The sequence below is a fragment of the Malaclemys terrapin genome, chromosome 5, assembly GCF_027887155.1.
Source record: "Malaclemys terrapin pileata isolate rMalTer1 chromosome 5, rMalTer1.hap1, whole genome shotgun sequence".
NCBI classification, from domain to species: Eukaryota; Metazoa; Chordata; order Testudines; family Emydidae; genus Malaclemys; species Malaclemys terrapin.
The window spans coordinates 46,303,856-46,326,133 of NC_071509.1; positions in this window are offsets into that span (position 1 = coordinate 46,303,856).

The window sequence follows — 22,278 nt, forward strand, 5'->3', positions numbered from 1 at the left end:
GGTTGAATCAGGAAACGCACTTGCCAGGTCTAAAAATGGAAAATGTCTTTATTATTTATTATTGTTCAATGTATTTGATAGTTTGAAAAAAAAATTACCATTCTCTTAATGAGTCTGTAGATTCACATTCATATAAAACACAGGACATTGGCGAGAGGGCGTGAGGATGCTGATTACTAGAGAACATGAGCTGGAAAGCTGTCCACAAAAATAATCACAAACGCCATAGTTATTAAAGTAAGAAAAGCGAAACGGTTCATTTTTCTCTTTCAACACATTTGTGTAGGGTTCCGTCACAATTGTGGCCACACGAAGTCTTTAACATCAGGCACTTATAAATGCTCACATATATATTTATCAGAAGCATAGACGGACAGACAGAACCCAGACAGAAACCGTCCTGGCTAAGATACTGAAATCAGAACAAATGTGTCGGTGTCGGAGAGCGTTCTCCTTGCAGTGGCCCGGACATCGCAACCATCAGTCTCCTCTAGCTGATGCTTACGACAAAATCCGGTGACGATACTTCAAAAGGAGCTGCTTTTGGAGACCCATCTTTCAGTTCTGATCCGAATGCATCAAGGGTCTCCAAAACAGACGCTCGGACAAAACTATGTTCAATCAATTGCTTCCTTCATACCGCCCCATTTCCTCAGACGGAACTCATCAGTGGGTGATCTTTTTGTTTGTTTGTTTGTTGGTGAAAATAAGATTTAGGGAACATTGGACAAAATAGCGGTAGTAAGGAAGAGAAAGGCAATACGGAAGCACAGTCCAGAAGTGAAACGGGAGGGTTCTATCTTATTTTTTAATTGTAGTTATGTGTATACCCAAAATAGCTGAGAAATAGTGTCAACACAGCTACCGCGGTTAGACAGGTCTTTAAAAAGATTGCACCAGACTCCGAAAGACTGGAATCTGATGTGTGCGGGGGAAGCTCAGATAAAGACAAACGATCAAACATCCATGGCAGGAGTCTGCTAAATCAAAATTTGTATTTAGCCAAATCTGCGTACTAAAATCCCCTGAAATAAATGCCGTTTTACTCACCCAAGGTGTCTATGAACATTCAGCGTTGAGTTATAGATTCATTTTGAAACAGAAAGGGACACAGAACATGACGGCTTAGGGCTTTTTAAAGAGTTCAGATCCCTTTTAATGAATCTGCAACAAAAGCTTTAGGGATTTTTGTGTATTTGTATTTAAAGGAATAGCCACTGGCTCTGATCTTTCTCTCATTACTCAGCTCCTATTGATTTCAATCGGCGTTTCGTTTGTGTAAAGGAGGAAACGACCAGATTTACCGATCTTCAGATTTAAGACCCAAATCTAAAGGCTTTCCTTAGTACAAGGGGAAATATCTATTTGCTTACAATATAGGGAATGTAGGTACAGGGGACTAAAATCATAGTCTGATTACTCTACCTCGAATTGTTAAATAAATAAATCACATGAAGTGGGAAGACATTTTCAGAAGGTAGGGTTGTCAAGAGATAATCACACCCCTAGGGAGGATTTGGTTGTGTCTAGTGTAATCTCACCCTAGGGCAGTGATTATCTCATGGTATCCATACTCACACGTCATGCTTTATTTCTTAGCTAATAAATCATTACAAATGGCGCAGTATATGCTTGGGGCAGTACAACCAAGAAAGACAGCGTATTGAAACCAGTGAAACAGAGGAAATATAAGAACCACTAGCTACTTCACTTTGAAAGGTTGGAATCTGAATTAGGTCCGACTGCAAGGACACCTTTTCATTTCAGAGTTCTGGCTTTGTATGCATGGGGGTTGGCTGACTGTCGCATCCAGGGCATCTCGTGTGATCTCTTGTAGCTGTATAGTCCAGTCTGTGATGAGCAATGTCCTGAACAGATGTCGCATAGGAATGTGTAGACTTGGAATGATGCGTGGCCAATTTTTCAATCAGTTTTTCTCATCTGTCTTTGCCAAAGTGTTTACAACCTTTATTGATAGTTGCTCTCCATTCAGGTCTGTCCTTGACCATATCTTCAAAATTATCAATATTTATGCTGCATGAGTTGAGATTCTGATTAAGGTTGTTTTGAAGCATTTACATGGACCGTCCTTGCGCTTTCTGAAATTCAGGAGGAATTTTGGGGGGGATCTATCATCAACCATTATGATAACATGACCCGTCCAAGCTAAGTTTTGATAATCATTGCTTCAATGCGCCTTCTTCATCCTCTTTCAAGGATGTTAATGTTTGATGCTTTGTCATGCTAGAGTGACTTTGTAACATCAATGGTGATGTTTGGGTCAGTGGTAGTGGTTGAAAGAAGACTTATTTTTTTCCAAGCTGATGGTGACTCCAAACTGTTTAGTTGTCCCTGAGAACCTGTCAAGGATAAGCTGTAGGTCATTTTCACTATGACTAAGTACAACATAATCACAGGGCTTCATATAGGAGTTCTTCGAGAACTTTTGTCTTTGCAGTAAGCCTTCAGAGATTGTAGAGTTTTCCATCAGTTTATGCAGATGGCCTTTTGAAGATCAGAGAGACAAGGTGGGTGAGGTAATATCTTTTATTGGTCAACTTCTACTGGTCAAAGAGACACGTTTTCAAGCTACACAGAGCTCTTCTTCAGGGCTTGAAAACTGTCAGTTGTATAATTCAGAGTGGATAAAAAACCTCACTTCTTCAGATGCATGGCTTTTTGCCCACGAAAGCTTATGCCCAAATAAATCCATTAGTCTTTAAGGTGCCACCGGACTCCTTGTTGTTTTTGTGGATACAGACTAACACAGCTACTCCCTGATAATTCAGAGTGGCTACCAAAGAGGACCAGTGAAAGCATGAAGCCTTGTTTCACTCTGTTAGATACGGGGAATGGTTCAGGTAGGCTGTGACAATCTGCACCCGTAAATTCACCCCTTTTCCAAGACTATAATACATTTTGTACAAAGTGTGCCTTGTGAGGTGCCATTTGAAAACTTATGATTTGCTGATCTTTATTTTTCTGGTAAAATATGTGTGGCAACATTTTATGTAAAATTATAAGAGTCTACTGTATGACGTTACTAAGACATATACCAAAATCTGGGGAAGCAGCCACAAACCAGTTCCTCAGAGAGAAAAGGCCAAATGATGCCTCAGCCAGGTCAACTAAATCAAATGGACTATCACCTGGTTAAGTGGCCACTCTTGGCAGGAAAAAGGGTGTAAGCAAGAAAATTACATCTTGGCAAAGAAACAACTGGAGGTTCCTGTCCCCACAGACTTCCCATCTCCTGAACCCCAGTTGGAGATGATTCTCAAAGAAGAGAAAAAGGTATAAGAATGGGAAGCAGATGCCCCAAGATATTCCTCCTTTTCTCTCTACCCACAGCAGCCACAACTCCTGAGGAACAAAGAAACAGGTTTGGAAGGAAGGGATTGGGCCAGTAAGATTCTGAAAGGAATCCGGTCAGTAAGACTGCTGAAGCATGTGGTGAGAGAGACTTTTGCTTTGAATTCTCTTAGCTTGTTAGTTGCATTTTACCTTTTATTTCTTTGTAACCAATTCTGACTTTTATGCCTCATTCCTTGTAATCACTTTAAATCTATCTTTCTGTAATTAAATAAACTTGTTTTATTGTTTTACCTAAACCAGTGTGCTTGGATTTAAGTGTTTGGGACAATTTCATTTGAGATAACAATATTTGGGCATATCATTTTCTATTAATAAAATGACAGGCTTTATATGAGCTTGTGTTGTCCAGGAGGGGGCTGGGCAGTACAAGATACACATTTCTTAGGGAAAGTCTGGGACTGGGAATTTACTCGTGTGGCTCCAAAGTGTAATTCCAGAGTGGCTGGCTATAGCACTCATACTGTATAGCTGGGAGTAATTTATACGTTGGCAGCTGTGTGTGATTGTTCTCACAGCAAAGCAGTGTAAAAGGCACCCCAGGCTGAAGAATTGAGACCACATAGTTGTTCAACACTCCAGATTGTACCCTGGGTAATTTCACAGCAGCCACCAGGTGAGAGTACTTGACCAGTCATGGCTTGATGGAATTGACATGTGATGTTAATGAATTTGGTGGAGCAGTCATAGTTTCCTAGAATTTTCTAGAGACTATTTCTGCATATATGTTGAATGCATATTTTAGATCAGTTACGACAGAATACAATTCCATGTTTTGTTCATTGCGTTTTTCTTGAATCTGTCTCAAAAACAAAAACAATGTCTATGATGCTCCAACCTGAGCTAAATCCACACTAGGAGTGGGCCTCTGGCAGAATCTTCTTTCAGACTGTTTTGACAAGTCAATTGAGCAAAGTATGAGCAAGGATTTTACCACTAAGGAGATACCCTGGTAATGGCCACAGTCAGATTTGTTGCCTTTATTTTTGTATAGCGTAACTATGATTGCGTCTTTGAAATCCTGAGGAATTTTCTCAGATTGATAGATATCCTTGATAATTTTGCATAGATAGTGGACAGTTTTGTAGCCTGCAAGTTACAGATTTCAGCTGCTATGCTGTCTTTGCCCAGTGATTTACTTGCCTTCATTTGTCTGATAGCTTTTTGCCCTTCCTCAGCAGTAGTTAATTGGGCAATTTCTTCCTGTGTGGGATGCTAGATTAGTTCCTCTAGCCTGTGGGTTGACAGAAGAGGGATGGCTGAGTAACTCAGTAAAGTGCTACACCCATCTTAGAGAGATGCCTCTTTTGTTCTTTATTAAGACAGCTCCATCTGAATTCTTTAGTGGAGCTGGTCCCAATTTTCATGGGCCATAAATGGAGTTATTCAGAGAGTAATAAAACAACTTGGTGTTGTTTGTATGGACATAATGCTGTATTTCTTCTGCTTTCTTTTCCCACCAGTTATCCTGTAGAACACAAAGCCATATTTGAGCCTTGGCTTGCAGGTATTTGAATTTGTCTTTCTTTTATGTTGATTCTTTGTCATTTTGCCCGGACATAAATACATTGTTCTTTTCCTTGAGGATCTTTTTGATTTCCTCATCATTTTCATCAACTCAGTCCTTATGCTGCCTTTGATTTTAACCTAGAGTTTGCAAAAAGGGTGGCTGATTTGAATATATTCCACTTTTCAAGTGTGTTATTGAGTGATGATGTAATGCTACCAATTTTTACCTATATGTTTTCCCTCAGTATTTCTTGATGAAATGGATGTTTCAACCTTACTAAATTCAGTTTGGGTTTAAACTGTTCAGCACTGTTTCACTGAGAGGCAACAATGTATAAACTGAAAATGGTTCTGATCATCCAGTGGTCAGTTCAGCCGTTTTCTCCTCGCATTGCTGTGGTGATCTCTATGCTGTCTGATGTCTCTGCTGTATAATGACATAGTCAATCAAGTGCAAGTGCTCTGATCTCGGAGGCACCCCCCAACTTTTATATTTGTCGGTTTGCCTGAAGATTGTGTTGGTAAGGATGAGCCCGTGCTCAGTGCACTTTATATTACTCTAGCAGTGCCCATCCTGGTTCTGGTATCTCTGTGGTGGGATGTGTCCGTGTACTTAAAAGTTTCATGTACAATTAATGCTCTTCCCATTGTATTTGTATTCCTGAGCCCTGCTTTTCTTTGTGTGCTTCATCTCCGTTAGCAATCAAGGCCTGCTATACAATGTGGTTATATGCCTATGTACATTGCAACATCTTAAGAAAGTTGGGACCATCACAATCCTATTTGCCTCTTGTAAACAAAGTTTGTGGATAGTATAAAAATGTTTGTTTTAACTTACAGATTGCATCAAGCAAGGAGAGAAGTAACCTCCCTAGAAACCTACAGGGTGTTTGAGTTCACTCCTAACTTGGATGCTGTCCTGAAACCAAGGAGGGAATGGGAAAGAACAACAGTAAGAAAGACAGTGGGAAGAAGAGAACTGTCACAAGGTAGGGGATTAGATAAGAACAACAGTGAGAGAACCTGACAGGAAATGGCCATGAATGGGAGCAATAGCGTCTGAGGCAGCCTTCTTACAGGCACAGTGAGGATGGAGGAGGGTCTTCTCCTACTTGTTCAACTTTGAATATGCCTTTGAAAACTGATTTGGCCAAGCCAAATATCAGAATTTTGCCTAAAATTCAACCAAATACCTCTCAGAAGCCAAGGTTTAAAGTAGGAACTGAATTTCCTTGGGCTATAGATTCTGCTAAAGAACAAAGTACAAAGCTGCCCTCATCCTGATTGGGACCTGTGGTAGCTCCTGTAGCATAAATGATTAATAACAATAATAATGTATCCTGGGTCCTGATCTTGGAGATTTTATGCTGGTGAAATTTCTATTGAAGACAACAGCAGTTTAATCTTCAGAGAGACTAGAATTGAGCCCCCATCAAGTGAACAATACAAATAATGGAGAGGCAAGGTGGGTGGGGTCATATCTCTTATTGGACCAATTTCTGTTGGTGAAATGGACAAGCTTTCAAGCTATATGGAGCTCTTTTTGCCATGAAGAAGAGCTCTGTGTAGCTAAAAAGCTTTTGTCTTTTACCAACAGAAGTTGGTCCAATAGAAGATATTTCCTCACCCATCTTGTGTCTCTAATATCCTGGGACCAACGTGGCTACAACAACAATGCAAATAAAAATGATGAATAATAAATAAGCATGTATATAGAGTCCTGTTGTTGAAAAGTCCAAGCTATGCTCAGTACAAGTTCTGAGGTGTGAGAGTCAGAACGATTGTTTTATTCCACCTTTGCAACTCCTTAATCCTAGTGCTGGTCAAGAGCCAGTTTGGCTCTAGCATAAATAAGAACAATCCAAAGGCTGCCTATATGCTCAGCTGCCCACAGCCTTAGGTAGCCTGGAATAGACAGAACACAGAGGCTTCCTGACCACACTCTCTATGGTTCTATGAGCAGTGGTGGCGTGGAGTCACTACTTCAGTTCTACAACATATCTGACTTTATACCATCTATTCTGAATAAGCTGGTTCTGCAGCCCCTTTACAGTGCCAGAATGGCACAAAGGACCAGAGCAGGACCAAGATCTTTGCCCTCAGTCTCTTCAATCTGAGGCTTTCATAGCACTTTACAGAGGTTTGTTTTATTATCCCAATTTTCAGTTGGAAAAACTGAGGCGCAGACTAGTTGTGACTTTGGCCCAGGTTACTCCACAAGCTAGAAAACATCCTATTGCCCTTTCAAGCAGCTTTTATTTCTTTAGATTGACAAACACAATGAATTGTGTGGCGGCTTGTGACTTGGACAAACATCTGCAGGGAACAATGATAAGGACAGTAAATTGATTTTTACTTGTGATCCTAAAAAAAGATTTCAACCTAGGTCTCCAGAGGTGAGAGGTTATGGGGGATTAACCGCTGCACTACCAAGCTTTCTTCTAATAGTCTTAAGAATTTTATTCTTCCTTTAAAAAAAAGACACATTTTCATAATATATTTTAATAACTTTACTCATAGTGATCTCAGTTGATAACATTACTAAAAAAAGTTTTTAGAAACCAATGGAATGGAAGAGCCATCCCCACTCTTACACAACATACACATACTTTACATTAGTTTCTACTATTTTTCAAATCAGAGAGTTTGATGACATTATGATACATCTAACATATATAATGAATTATAGAATAGGAACAAAATTAATTTTTTACTCACACTGATGAACACAGTGGGAAGAAATTAGATTTCTGATAACTAGGAATGTGCAAGGTTTCATGAAAACAACCTTTTAAAATTATGATTTGAGTATAAAAAACACCCAGAACAGATCAAATCCAAAATGCAATAACTGTCTTTCTATTCACTGGGTATCAATGTGCCTCTTTTATTGGTCTTTCAGAATCCCAGGAAGTCATGATTGCATGGCATGTGCTTTCCATTTTCAAAAGAATAGATTAAAAAGCATGAAAGTCCTCTTAACAGTTTTGGGGAAAAAAGTATTTCTGGTAAACTCTACTGTTCTTTGAGAAATACCACAAAATTCCTTCAAGCTATCATGCAATTATAGCACTGTAAATGCCAGAAAAATTACAATGTCAATAACACCGAAAAAGCCCTGCGAAATATTATATGCTTTTACTAACCGCTATTTTTGTCACAAATAATGTTCATTATTCATTTTTAGTGATATTCACTTTTGTTTCTGTGTTAGACTTCCCTATTGCTTTGTACTTTAGCACAAGAATTATTTTAATACAGTGGTTACCGGTGAAATGTTTTGAGGTAACTAATCAATAAATGGTGCATAAAGTTAGGTAACTCTACTATTATGCAAGCCTTGTCACTCTTTCCTTTATTGTTATTATTTATTGTGCTGAAATCAAATATTTTTTTTATTATTTATTTATTTTATCTGTACCAACAGAATAAGAGACAATCTTTTCCCTAGAATGTTTATAATCTAAGGTTCTGTCTGAAGTAAATGGGATTATTCACATTCTTGAAATTAAACACATGCATAGGTGTTTGACGGAAACAAGGCAAAATCTTTGTCAGCCTAGTGGGACAGCAACAGTGTGTAGTTAAATATACAGAGCTCCAGGAGTCCAACTCCTGGGCCACTTGGAAACCTGGCACATCATGAGGTCACTTACTTGGTTTCCACTGGAAGGCGTCAACAGCCCCGCTCTTTGAGTACACATCAGTGGCTAACCAAGGAATGACATTAGTTATAGTATCAGAAAAAATATTTCATGTTGTCTCCCTGGTTGGAGGGAAAAGCAACACTATGGATGATGGGGGTGGAAGAGAGCTTGACCAGAGAAAATCAAGGGAGAAGGTGTCGTATCTCAGAACTTGCTGTTCTTCAGTGGAAGATGTTACCTGTGCTGTATGTCACAGCCAAAAGGAAGGGTGTGAGAAGGCTTGAAAAGGGGGTGACTTGGAAAAGTAGAAATTCTAGATGGAGAGCTCATACTGAGACAACAAAGAGGAACCTCAGGGAACATCTGCACTGCAAAAAAAAAAGAAAGGAAAAAAAAAGAAAAGACTTGTGGCAGCGAATCTCTGAGCTATGGGGCGAGAAATAGCAGTGTAGATGTTGAGGCTTGGGCTGGAGCCCAGGCTCTGAAACCCAGATTGTGGCAGAAGGTCTCCGAGCTCAAGCTACAACCTGAGCTCAAACTCTACACTTTTATTTTTAGTCACATAGTGTGAACCCCTTCAGCCCAAGTCAGTTGACCAGGGCTCTGAGACTCGTTGCCAGTAGTCTTTTTGCATTTGCAGTGTAGACGTTTCCACGGTTAACACAAATATTAACGTGTCCCCTGATTCAAGCAGCTAATTTACAAGTAGGTAGGAGTATATCTACCAGGAGTATAACCACCAGATAGATAGTTAGTTACCTGCCCTTATGTTGAGGATACCTGAATTATTGCATATATGCTCAAAACATCCTATTTCCAAAGATATAACAAACTCACTAGGAATACCAGTTTGGGATGCATGTGTCTGAAAACTTTTTTCACATAAGACAAAACATAACATTTATCAAACGTATCTGTTTAAATTCATATGGCCTAGTGACTACAACACATGGCGGGGTGAGAGGGGGGCAGAGACTCAACTGACTCACTGGGTGAACTTGGACAAGTATCAACCTCTGTGTGAGTCAGTTTTTCAATCTGTAAAAATATTTACCCTCCATTATTAAATGCGTTCAGACTAGGGCTGTCGATTAACTGCACTTAACTCACATGATTAACTAAAAAAAATATAATCACGATTAAAAAAATGAAGCATGATTAATTGCAGTTTTAATCGCACTGTAGAATACCAATTGAAATTTATTAAATATTTTGGAGGTTTTTCTACATTTTCATATATATTGTATTCCGGGTTGTAATTGAAATCAAAGTGTATATTTTTTATTACAAATATTTGCATTGTAAAATAATAAAAGAAATAGTATTTTTCAATTCACCTCCTACAAATACTGTAGTGAAATCTCTTTGTCGTCAAAGTACACCTACAAATGTAGATTTTTTTTTTTTGTTACATAGCTGTAGTCAAAAACAAAACAATGTAAAACTTCAGAGCCTACAAGTCCATTCAGTCCTACTTCTTATGCAGCCAATCGCTAAGACAAACAAGTTTGCTAACATTTATAGGAGATAATGCTGCCTTCTTCTTATTTACAATGTCACCAGAAAGTGAGAACAGGCATTTGCATGGCACTTTTGTAGCCGGCATTGCAAGGTATTTACGTGCCAGATATGCTAAACATTTTTATACCCCTTCATGCTTCAGCCACCATTCCAAAGGACATGCTTCCATACTGATGACGCTTGTTAAAAAAATAATGTAGCCCGGGAGGGCAAGTGCCCGGTTGGGGGCGCAGGGTCCGGAGGCATAGGAGCTGCCCAAAGCCCGAGCGCTACCGGCTTCACGGTTTGCTGGGCAGCCTCCAGACCCTGCGCCCCCGGCTGGGCGCTTCCCCTCCCGGGCTCCAGCTGTGCTGGGGAAGCGCCGGCTGGGGGCGCAGGGTCTGGGGGCTGCCCGGCAAACCCTGAAGCCGGTAGCACTGGGGCAGCCCTTTCCCCCTGGCTGGGAGTGGAAGGGAGGAGGGGGCGGAGTTAGGGTGGGGAAGGGGCGGAGTTGGGGCGGGGCTAGGGGTGGGGAAATGGGTGGGGCCAGGGCCCGTGGAGGGTCCTCTTTTTTTACTTATGAGATATGGTAACCCTAGCCTGGAGCAGGAAGCAAAGTTGATAGGTGGGAGGCGGCTTCCGGCTGTCAGGATGTTAGGGGTCATTCCCTCCCCCAGCCATGCAGAGCTGAGGGTTCTGCAGCTAACCCTCCCTGCAAGGCAGCCACTTGGTCCTGCTCCGCTCTTTGGCTCTTGCTTCCGAACTCCCCCTACCCCCTGGGGCTGCATGTGCAGAGGCACCAAGGCAGCATGTACTGCGAGGGTGGTGAGTGGAAGCCAGGCCCAAAGCTTCCCTACAGCCTCCTGGGGATCCCTTAACCCTGCCTCCTGGGGTGCAGCGGTGGCAGGGATAAGGGATCCCCAAGGGGCGCTGGAACAAACTGCACCCCAAGCCCTGGGGATGCATTTCACCTCTCTGCAGCTGCCAGCAGCCAGGCTGGGGTGTGTGTGTGTGTTTTTCCTCTGAAACCCACATTTTACGTCAAACTTCAAAACAAACAGACAACAAAAGAAAATCAACAAAAACACCTTCATTGAACATCCCAGTGTAAAAATTAAGAATTGCAAAGTTTCATTTTAATAGTTTGACAGCCCTGGAGACTAATGTCCTAATTATCCTAATTAGAACAGCTGCACATAGGCATTTTCCTGCCCATGTGACTCAGCGTAAAGGTGGAGAGCCCACTTCTCAGATTAGATGATAGTTCAGTATAAAGCCTTCTCAAACTGCAGTCATTCTATTGAGACAGCCACCGAAGGAGTTGATTATGCAGTGTGTGTACTCATGTGCTCCTTATGGGCACCTGAGCCCCATCAAAACCATTATCACAGGTAGGAAACTGGGTGGGCAGTGGAGTTTTCCCACAGTGCAACACATTTGTAGGGCTAGAGCAATGTTTCTCAGTCTGGGGCTCATGACTCTTAGGGTGGTCATGGGATGGGTTTAGGGAGTTGCAAGCAGGGCTGGCACTAGGAAGTAGGAAGCAGGGCAATTGCCTGGGGCCCCATGCTACAGGAGGCCCCGCAAAGCTAATTCACGTTTCAGCCCTGCTTGGTGTGGGGCTGAAGTCCGGAGCCCCGCACCTGATGGGGCTGCAGCCTGAGTCCCGAGCTTAACATAGACGGTAGCAATTTTTTCTAGTAAGGGGGTCATGATTTTTTTTTAAGTCCAAAAGGGAACACCAGTGCAAAAAGTTTGAGAAACACGGGGCTACAGTGTAAGCACTGCGGGGGAAAGGGGAGGTGCTATATCTGGGATAGGGTTACTTTGACTTGGGTCTGTGCACTGTAGTGTGGACACTAGAGCCCTAGGTGCAAGCATGGGTCAGAAAATCCTTAACCTAGGGTTAAAATGCAATGTAGACACTCAAGCCCAGGGTTTCCTGATATGGCTCAATTGACTCAAGTCCCACTAACCCTAGGCTTATATTGCTGTGTAAACATACCCAAAGTGGCGTCTAAATTTGCATATGCAATTTTGCAGATGACTCTGTATGGAAGCAGTAGTGATTTGGGGTTAAAGAAGAGAACTGGGAGTCAGGAACCCTAGGTTATATTCCCAGTCCTGCCACTGACTCGTATGTCCTTGGGCAAATTATTAACTTTTCTGACCGGCATTCTCCAGACCGTACCTAACTTACAGCATTGTTGTGAGCCTCAGATTAAAGATACTAAATAAATGCAAAGTATTATTATTTCATTATATGTGTGAGCTAAACCCACATTTATGCACACAAATGGGTTTTTGTAAGTGCTAATTGGGATGCTGGAAATGGGTGTATTCATTTTTGCAATTGAAAAATTAGAAGCCACAGCTCAAAATTTGGCCTGATGTGTCCACATTTTTATAACATAAGAGAATGTGTGAAGGAGTCGACTCATCGCTGGCACCTCCTCATGGCTGGGCATGGCGTAGCAGCACTCTCTCTGCTGGGGTCTACTGCCATTGGCTGCTCTGTCTCTTCCTGTGACTTGGTCTCTGGCCTGGTCATTTCAAAGTCTCTCCCCTTCCAGGGTAATCCATAAACAAAAATCAAGGGGAATTAACACAAATAAATGGAGTTAGTAAGAGATAGAGGAGAATGACTTCCTCTCAGTGTGTATCAGAATCTGATCCTCTCTCCCCACAGGGAGGGGCCTTCAGGCAGTGGTTGTCTAGGAAGTTCCTGCCTTCAGTCAGCCCTTTCCTCAGAAGCTTAGAGTTGAAGGTTTGTTCTCTTCCCTAGTCTGCCCAAAGGGATCTGTTCTGCTCCCTTCTAAAGCCTCTCTTCCAGCCTGTGCATGCCTTACAGGTGTGGTGGGTCCGAACTGGCTGAGCCCAGTGCTGTCCTCGACCCTTTGTTGTCCTGTGCGGGGTTTGTATACCCCATCACAGAAGGAAGATTGGGTGTTCTTATTCTCACTGCTTTCTCCTAGCCTGATAGGCTTATAGTCACACCATATCTTGAGGGGACAGAAAAGGAAATGTGTTAGTTAAAATTTCAAAGGAAATATGCCATCTCTGTATAATTTACTGTGCCCAGGGTGTCCTGCTCCCACCTACCAGGAATGGGAATAGATTCCCAATGAGATAAATAACTCCTCACTTAGCAATTATTATGAGATTCTACCAAACAACTGATAGAGGCAGAAGAGAGAAAATTGATAGCTTGATGGGATAGTAGAATCCTCTTGTAACAGTAGAGAGCCGAATCGGTAATAACATAGGAATCAATTCCTGCTTCTCCTTTGTGGCGCAGTCCATGACATTATAGCAGAGAGCAAACAGGAAAGGGGGAAAACTAATAGTTGAGGCAGCTACCACTTAAGCTACCACTTTGTTTTCCCCCCCTCAGATTAAAAGGGACAGTATTGTTGTCCAGAAAACTCAAGATAAGAGACTCTCATCAAATGAAAAGCAACGACTGATATAGATATAAATTTATGGAAGCACAAAAAAAAAAGAAAAAAAAAAGAAAAAAGGGAAAATACCGCAGAAAAATTAAAATGAACCCAAGACAAGAGAAACACCACTTGAGAATTGCTCTCAACTTGTCACGGCCCAAATGTGTGATATTTTGAAGTTATGTGGGATTAATTTCTTTCACACAGTTTTCCATAATGTAAATGTCAAGGTTTGTCCTTTCCAAAGTCATTACAGTCTGGTAATAAACAATGAAATAACATCAGATTTGTATGGGACTAAGCTAAATCTGTAATATTCTTTGTAATAAAGGGAGAGCGTATAGTCTGTACGAGCAGCAGATACTGAAGGTGAGTACTTTGTATGTGTGCATTCAGTCATTCCTGAGCTATCAATGACAGGTAATAACCATATGATTCTGATTAAGGTATTCTAGGCCCACATTCACAAATGTATTTAGGTGCCTAACTCCCATTGACTTCAATGGAAGTTAGGCACCTAAGTGCCTTTGTGAATCTGGGCCTTAGTGTTTGTGGTTTCAGATCAGATAAAAATGATTTGTAAAGACAGATTAGGTTTTTTCTCATGACATCACTACAGGGCAGAGTTAAGGTGTATAGTTGCCTTAACTGTGCATTTTCATACCTGAACATGATTGGATTTCTTTTAAGTTTCAATCTAAACTCTGAATTTCCTAGATTTTTAATGCTTTTTAAGGGGATAATTACAGTTGTCTTGGAATGTTTTTTATCCTTAAATTACTGATCTAAACCCACAACCTTAATTCCAATTTCACATCAGTTTTTCTTTTTGGCTCAGGATATATAGTAGAAATTTCCAACTTAACATAATACACATTTTTGTTGGTTATGTTTGGTTTTACTGAATACAAAAACCCGTGTGCAACATCTTATGGCCATATTTACAGTTCTGATTCTGCATTGTCTTGCACCCTGGGTAATCATTTACATCTGTGGAAAATGAGTGTAAAACACTACCAAAAGAGATGTGTTGCACTTAAGCCCACTTTGCATTCACTTTATCCAATTGCAAGTGACTACACAAGGTACAAATAGTGAAGAATTGGGTCCTACATTTTCAGTTTAAGTTTGTTAATTGGCTCTAGGCCTTACTTATAACTGTTATTAGCTGCCAATGTTCTTTTACTCCCTGCCTATCTAGGTATTTCACTGCACACTCTCCTGGTTTACTGAATCTTTTCCAATCAATCCTCAGAGTTAATTATCATAAATCAGAAATTACTCTGATTAGCTGATGTTGATTCCAATATATTTAGTCACCTAAATATACCTTTTTGCTAATAAAGAGTAACTTTAAGTATCTTGAGATATTAGAAATCTGAGCAGATGGCTTTGTTTCCCAAAATCTCTGTCACCGGGAGGGGGAACCTCATACACATCGTTAAGAGAAACCACAAGAGTTCAAATCATGTCAGAAGATGAAAAGTGAAATGCAAAGGTGCCAGATGGTGAGGACCTGAGTTTGTTCTCCTTGACTAGAAACTGACTTTAATGGAGTTACTCCAGATTTACATAGGGATGAATAAAGCCCTCAGACTATAGATGTAGGAGGTGGTTCTGTAAGGAAATTTTTGCTTTCACCATTTTGTTTCTTACAAGTTGTTGTTTACTCTCCATATTGAGCCCCTTACTTGTTGAAAGGTTTGGCGCTCTTTTCTTGTGTGGCGGGAAAGCGGCGGTCAGGTGACTTGGTAATCAGCAGGGTATATAAGGCTTGATCACCTGGTACCAGTCGCTGTCTACCATAGTGGCAGCCCAGTGTCTGTGCTTGCTCATAGCCAAGACATCGTGTCAAGAATAGAAACATTGTGTCAAGAGAAGATAGAAGAATAGCTTACCTGTGTCTGATCCTGGTGTGTCCTGATGTCTTCGTGGTGTCCTTCGTTCCTGAATCCTTGCTGGTGTCCTGTGATCCTGATCGTCTTCTCTGGTGTCCGTATCTATTGTGAAGAATGGTGATGTGTTAATCCCTTTTATCCTCTTCTTTTCCCCACCCATAGTGTGTATTGGTTTTTGGGGTTCTGGGCTTAAAGCCTATTGTTCAGTTAAGAACCGAGTGGTTTTATATACTTGTTATGGTTATTTTGGGGGTCCTTGTTTAATAAATTATTTGTTGCACCTATCCGTGTCTGTTTGGTCCCTTAATTAATAAATCTAGAGGCAGGAGGGGGTGTAACCTGTATCTCTGGAGTAACCCTTTCAAAGATTAACATTTTCTGCCTCAGATTAAATTAAAAATGTTACAGCAAACCTGTATTTAAGTTCTCCAGTTTTAAAGGGCAAGGATTCTTAACTTTAAATTAAATATCAGTTCTGTTGTGAGGTAATTAATTAATTAATTAATTCATTTTAAAATTATATGTATGGCACAAGTTTTATATAAACTCCTGGACTGAGTGTGTCCCTTCTCCCAATCTAGGGCCTGATGGTTTTGCAGGGATAATAACCGGAGTTGGTAAAGCTCAGAGCTTATGCCTTTTTCTATGGCCAGGGTATCATTGGCAAACTGGGTGAGAAATTTAGAAAGTCTCCTGTAGAGTTGGGTTAGCCATCCCACCCCATAAGTAGGGATGAATATCATCCCAAACCTGTCTCCCTCCCCGATGGGTTCAATGGCAGCTCTCAAGGACCGATAGTACCTGGGGCGACCTGAGGGAGCCTGGGTCAGAACATGGAGGGGAGGAGCGAGATAGCCTTTATAACAGCTACCATGCCAACCATGAGGAAGCCATTTGTAGACTATTACCACAGACCCAAATGCTTCACCATAACTAGCCTTTCCATTGTTACCTTGTAGGTCCCGTAGGGTGGCTTGTGGGGAAAGGGCAAAAAAATGCAGTGCCGGTATGCCAACCGGTGGCATTTAGTACAGGAACAGTGAGACTTATACCAGGACCAATATAAAATCTACATGTACTAATGCCGGCAAACCAGGTATGATTACTTGTACTGGCTTGCTGAAAACATATGAGACCAGTGGGTGGAGAGCGTAAACAAATAGGCTGGGGCTTAAGAGTGCTACTATAGTGGGAATTCCAAGAGCCATTGTGTAGGCCATAAGGAGCTTTCGCACTACAGTTAGATCGCAAACTTAAATTGTCAGAGGTGCTGCTGCTGGTAACCATCCACCTTTGACAAAAGTCTGACCAATTTTGGGGAACTACTCTCCAGGGCAATCCAGCCGAATGGTGGGGAGTCTGGGCACATATCCAACAGTGGGAGAGATTGAACTCATGAGCAAAGGCAATTTTCAGGGCCTCATAGGTACTGCTAGCCATGTCTGCAGGGATGGCTCCCCATCCTGCATGCGATGTGGGTAAAACAGTAGGTAACAGAAGGATTGCTTCTGTGACAAAAAGGAATGTTGTGAGAGACCCTAAACCTGAACCCATATTGTGATTACAACAACCCAAATGCCCAGAAGATAAAAATTATTGACACCAAACAAATCAAAAAATAAAAGGACCAGGACCATAGGCTAGGTTGGCCTTCTGTGAATAGATAGAACCAATGCTCAGGGTTCTCACGGGGAGTGGGCTGTGGCTGTTCAGAGAGATCACTAGGCATTCCCAGCTGCCCTTACTGTCTTTGGAATAACAGCTTAAGTCCCAAATCATCGCTGGCAGTCTTTCCTGCAGGCTGGACAGTCCACTGTTCAGGAGTGGGTACTGCTTTCAGTCGAGAGTGATGAATCCAGTTCTTGTGTCCTTCGACCTTTGCTGCCGTGTGGGAGACCAGCAGGACGGTGTGGGGTCCCTTCCACTTCTCTTGGAGAGGCTCGTCCTTCCAGGTCCGAACGAGAACGGAGTCACATGGTTGCAGGGAGTGGACAGGGGCATCCAGCAGAAGAGGCTGTGAATCTTTGGTGTATCTGTGAAGAGAAGAAAGAACAGCAGACAGAGAGCACATGTACTGAGACAAGAAACCACACCCCATTTCCCACTCTCCTGCCAGAACCGGTGTACCGTTCAGAGGCCATGCCCTTCCAAACATAATTTCAAAGGGACTAAGCCCTAACCTGCCCTTGGGGAGAGCACGAATGCGGAGTAACACAAGGGGCAAAGCATCAGGCCACCTAAGAGAGGCCTCCTGACAGACCTTTGAGAGGTGTCGCTTGAGTGTCTGATTTGTGCGTTCCACTACTCCACTGGCTTGTGGTCGCCATGGTGTGTGGAGCTTCCAGGGGATTTGCAAGGCACTTGATATCTTTTGAACAATTTGAGATGTGAAGTGTGTTCCGTTATCAGATTCCATCCACTGGGGGAGTCCAAAGCGAGGAATGATCTCCTTGACAAACTTAAGAGCCACCATTTTGGCAGTGTTGTTACGACATGGGAAGGCTTCGGGCCATCCGCTGAATCGATCCACCAAGACGAGGAGGTACCTGTACCCTTGGGTCCGGGGAAACTTTGTAAAGTCTATTTGCCACACCAATCCTGGGCCTGGGGTAGGTTCCAGGATGGCTGGCAACACTGCTACTCCTGGTCGAGGGTTATTCTTTTGGCAGATTAAACATTCAGCTTGTACCTGTGATGCTAGGGGTTTAAGTCCAGAGGTTAGAAAATATTTATTCATAAGCTGGGTAAGAGCCTCTCTGCCTGCGTGGGTGGTTTGATGCAGTTTCTGCAACACTGGTCAGATCAGGCCCTTGGGCAGGAGGATTTTTCCCTCTGTGGAATAAAGCCATCCCTCCTTTTCCTGGAGACCGAGTCTGTCAGCCACATTTCTGTCATCATGGGAGCACTGAGGAGCTGCAAGCTCACCTACTGATGGGATGAGGGCATGCATTTGGGCATTCTCCTCTGTTGGTGATTTCAGGGTAGCAGCGCGCTTGGCTTCCCTGTCTGCTCTGGCATTGTCCTTGGTTACATCTTGATCTTCCTTTTGATGGGCTCTGCAATGCACCACTGCTACTGCTGAGGGGAGTTGTACTGCTTCTAACAGCTGGAGAATTTGAGACCCATGCTTAACCGGGGAGCCTTGGGCTGTTAGCATCCCTCTTTGCCTCCACAGATCAGCGTGAGCATGCAATACCCCAAAAGCATACTTTGAGTCAGTAAAGATATTAACCCATTTATCTTTTGCCAGCTCGAGTGCACGAGTCAGGGCCACTAGTTCAGCAAGCTGGGCAGATGTCCCAGCAGGTAATCTCTCAGCTTCCACGGTATCATGAAGGGTCACAATAGCATAACCCGCCCTCCTTTGCCCATCCACAACGGCACTACTGCCATCGGTATACCATTCCAAGTCAGCATTTGGGAGTGGTTGATCTTTTAAATCTGGGCGGCTGGAGTATTGGGCATCTATGATTTCCAGACAGTCATGTTCCTGCTTTTCTGTTTCTGGTAGCAGGGTAGCTGGATTAAGGGAGGGACAGGTCTGCAGGGTGACTTCAGGGTTCTCTAACAGTTTTGCCTGGTACCGAGCAACCCGAGCCTGGGTGAGCCAGAGACTACCCTTAGTGTCCAGCAGGGCTTGGACCATATGGGGAATACACACTTGCACAGTTCCTCCCAGTGTCAGTTTTTCAGCTTCCCCAAGCACTAGGGCAGTGGCTGCGACTGCCCGTAAGCATGCTGGCCACCCCTTTGCAATTTGATCCAGTTGTTTAGAGAAATATGCCACAGGACGTTTCCAGGTGTCTAATAACTGAGTAAGCACTCCCAGGGCTACCCCTTTTCTTTCATGCACATACAGTTGGAACGGCTTAGAGAGATCTGGCAGACCCAGGGCTGGGGCTTCCATCAACTTCCTTTTCAAGATTTTAAATGCCCTGTCCGCTTCTGGGGACCAGTGAAAGGGGTCATGATCCGCTCCCTTGACACATTCATACAGAGGTTTAACCCACAGTACATACTCTGGGCTCCATATTCTGCAAAAGCCTGCCATGCCCAGAAATGCCCTGAGCCGTTTACGGTTGCTTGGGATAGGAACTTGGCAGATAGCCTCCTTTCTTTCATTTGAGAGCTGCCTCTCTTCCTGCCTTATGTGAAATCCCAGATACTGTACTTCTGAGAGAGCAATTTGAGCCTTGCTGGTATCCTCGGAGTCCAACAAAGTTCAGGAGGCTCACAGTGGCTTTGAGACAAGGGATCAGATGCACAGCAGCAATTAACAAGTCATCTACATATTGCAGGAGGAGGACTCTGTCCGAATTATTCCACTCCTCCAAGTCTCTGGCCAGAGCCTGGCAGAACAGAGTGGGGGAATTTTTAAATCCTTGGGCCAATACTGTCCAGCAAAGCTGCTTTTTAACCCTTCTGTTGTCCTCCCACTCGAAGGAGAATATCTCCTGAGATTGGGTGTCGACTGGAATCGTGAAAAAAGCGTCTTTTAAATCTAGGACCGAGAAATGGGTATACTGCCCCCCCCTTTCTTGGTTGTCAGCCAAGTCTTAGCTGTGAACAATGTCCTTGGTTGGGGCCAGCATGACTGAGCTTCCTAGCTATATTTTCCAGTTAACTCGTGCTGTTCTTTTTCCTTCTCCCTTTCTTGGCTTCTTTTAACCTACAAAGGAACCTTCCACTCTTCACTCATATACCTTTTCCCAACAATGAACACATACACATTGCCATTATACACCCTTTCAGTAAAATAACTTCTATACAGAGCTTTGAAGCAACAAACCAGGACAAGCACACCCACTTTTGAGGATTCCACTCGGTACAACCTCTGGTGTCCAATAGCTTTTCCTTTTTAAACTTTACATGCCTTCTCTGTGCCTCCTCCTTAGCCCTAGCTATAACCTGATTCCGCTCCACCTCAGACAACAAGGTTCTCATAAGTATATTGCAATCATCCCAGTCAGGCTTATGGCTTGCTAGACACCCTTCCAAGATTGAAATAAACTTGCTTGGATTCGTGGAGAATTCCCCTGCTTGTGCCTTAAAGGCAGCTAGGTGCACTGGGTTAAAAGGAACATGAGAGTACACCGGCACAATCTTGGCTGCACGATCCTGTGTTCCTGGACGGGCTACCACATTCTCAGTAATCAACAGATACAATCCCACCAAGGGGGTACTCTCTGGAGCCTGTGGGGGTGCTGGAGCCAAAGGGGATACCGATTCTGCCATTACAACTGTGGGAGGGTTCTGGGGATTAGCGGCAGGTACTACCGAGTTTGTCAGAGTCAAATGGCACTTGTGCAAAATATCAGGCCTATTTCTTAACATCATAAATGTATACGCATAGAGATGTTCATTCCATTTACCTGTTCGCTGACAAAACAAAAGTAACTGAAGGATTGTGTTGTAATTAAGTGATCCTTCCAGTGGCCACCTTTCCTGGCACTCTAGCTGGTATTGAGGCCAGTCAACTGTACAGAACCTTTTCAATTTACTCCTAAGCATCGAATCTGACCCAAACACATCCCAATTTGCTAGAATGCATTCTAAGGGTGTACATTGTGCCCCGCAGGCTGTACTCTGTCCCTGCCCCATACTCTAGAGAGACACTGGGCGTCCCCAGGTCAAAACAGGTAAAGTCCCCACTGGACTGTTCCTACCTTATCCAAGGGTCCAGTTCCTCACCGTCGCCCACAACTGCTTCTCCACTACTCGAGCACGTTGCACCGTTGTGCCCTCCGAGGTCGATCACACCACATCTCCGCCGAGGCCCCCGATGAAGTCACCGGTGCGTGCTGGGCGTCGGTCGTCGCCATAATCCGTCGGCCGCCAGGAGGGATCCAGGCAAGGCTAAATTTCAGCCTCGAGCCCCATGTTGGGCGCCAAAACTGTTGCCGGCCCAGAGGGCCCGAGGGGGCAACAGGGTTCGTTGCCCGGTGTGTGTCGCACCAATAGACACACCAGGGTGGAGAAGCAAACCAAATTTATTTGAGATCTCAAAAAGGCACTCAGGAGACCAGCATGTCTCAAATCAGAAGCGCAGCAAATACAAGCAAGTTTCCCATTTTATATTCCAAGCTGTTTGTGTGCAAGCCTTTGTTCTGTTTCCCCCTACCCCTCCCATTCCCCAGAAGTTCCTTTATACCCTCTCATTGATGATCCCAATTGCATGGAGCTTAATCGCATTTTGTCTTTAGCGTATGAGAAAACTCTGCCAAAGGTTTGTTGAGTGTTCTCAAAGGAGGGAATTGTTGGCGTCACTATGCATAGCTACCAGGTAACTTGGGGGGGGTGGGTGGAAGGCCATAAACCCCCTTGCTCTGGGTCTAAGTGAGCCACAGTAACTCCATCTTGTGAACTTTAACCTGCCTCCATGCTAACAGCCTAAATGCTGAAGCAGAATATGTAACGGTCAGCTTTTTTAGCAGACAGTTGCAGTTTCGCTCACACTAGCAGAAGTAGTAGTGATAAGGAGGGGAAAAGGGGGAGGGAGAAGCCTACTACGTCTTAGCTTGCAAGGCCAAAGATAAGCATGCGGACAAGAACTTTTCTAACACGCCACAATGTAATGCCTGCTGTAACTGCTGTCGGGAAGGGAGGGGTAGGGGGAAACAGAACAAAGGCTTGCACACAAACAGCTTGGAATATAAAATGGGAAACTTGCTTGTATTTGCTGCGCTTCTGATTTGAGACATGCTGGTCTCCTGAGTGCCTTTTCGAGATCTCAAATAAATTTGGTTTGCTTCTCCACCCTGGTGTGTCTATTGGTTGGTCTATTGGTCTATTGACAAACCCTGTTGCCCCCTCGGGCCCTCTGGGCCGGCAACATCTCTATATAGTTTGCAGTTCTTTGTTTGCCATATCTCTTGAACTAGGTCAATCCAGTATATGTTATTTCCCCAG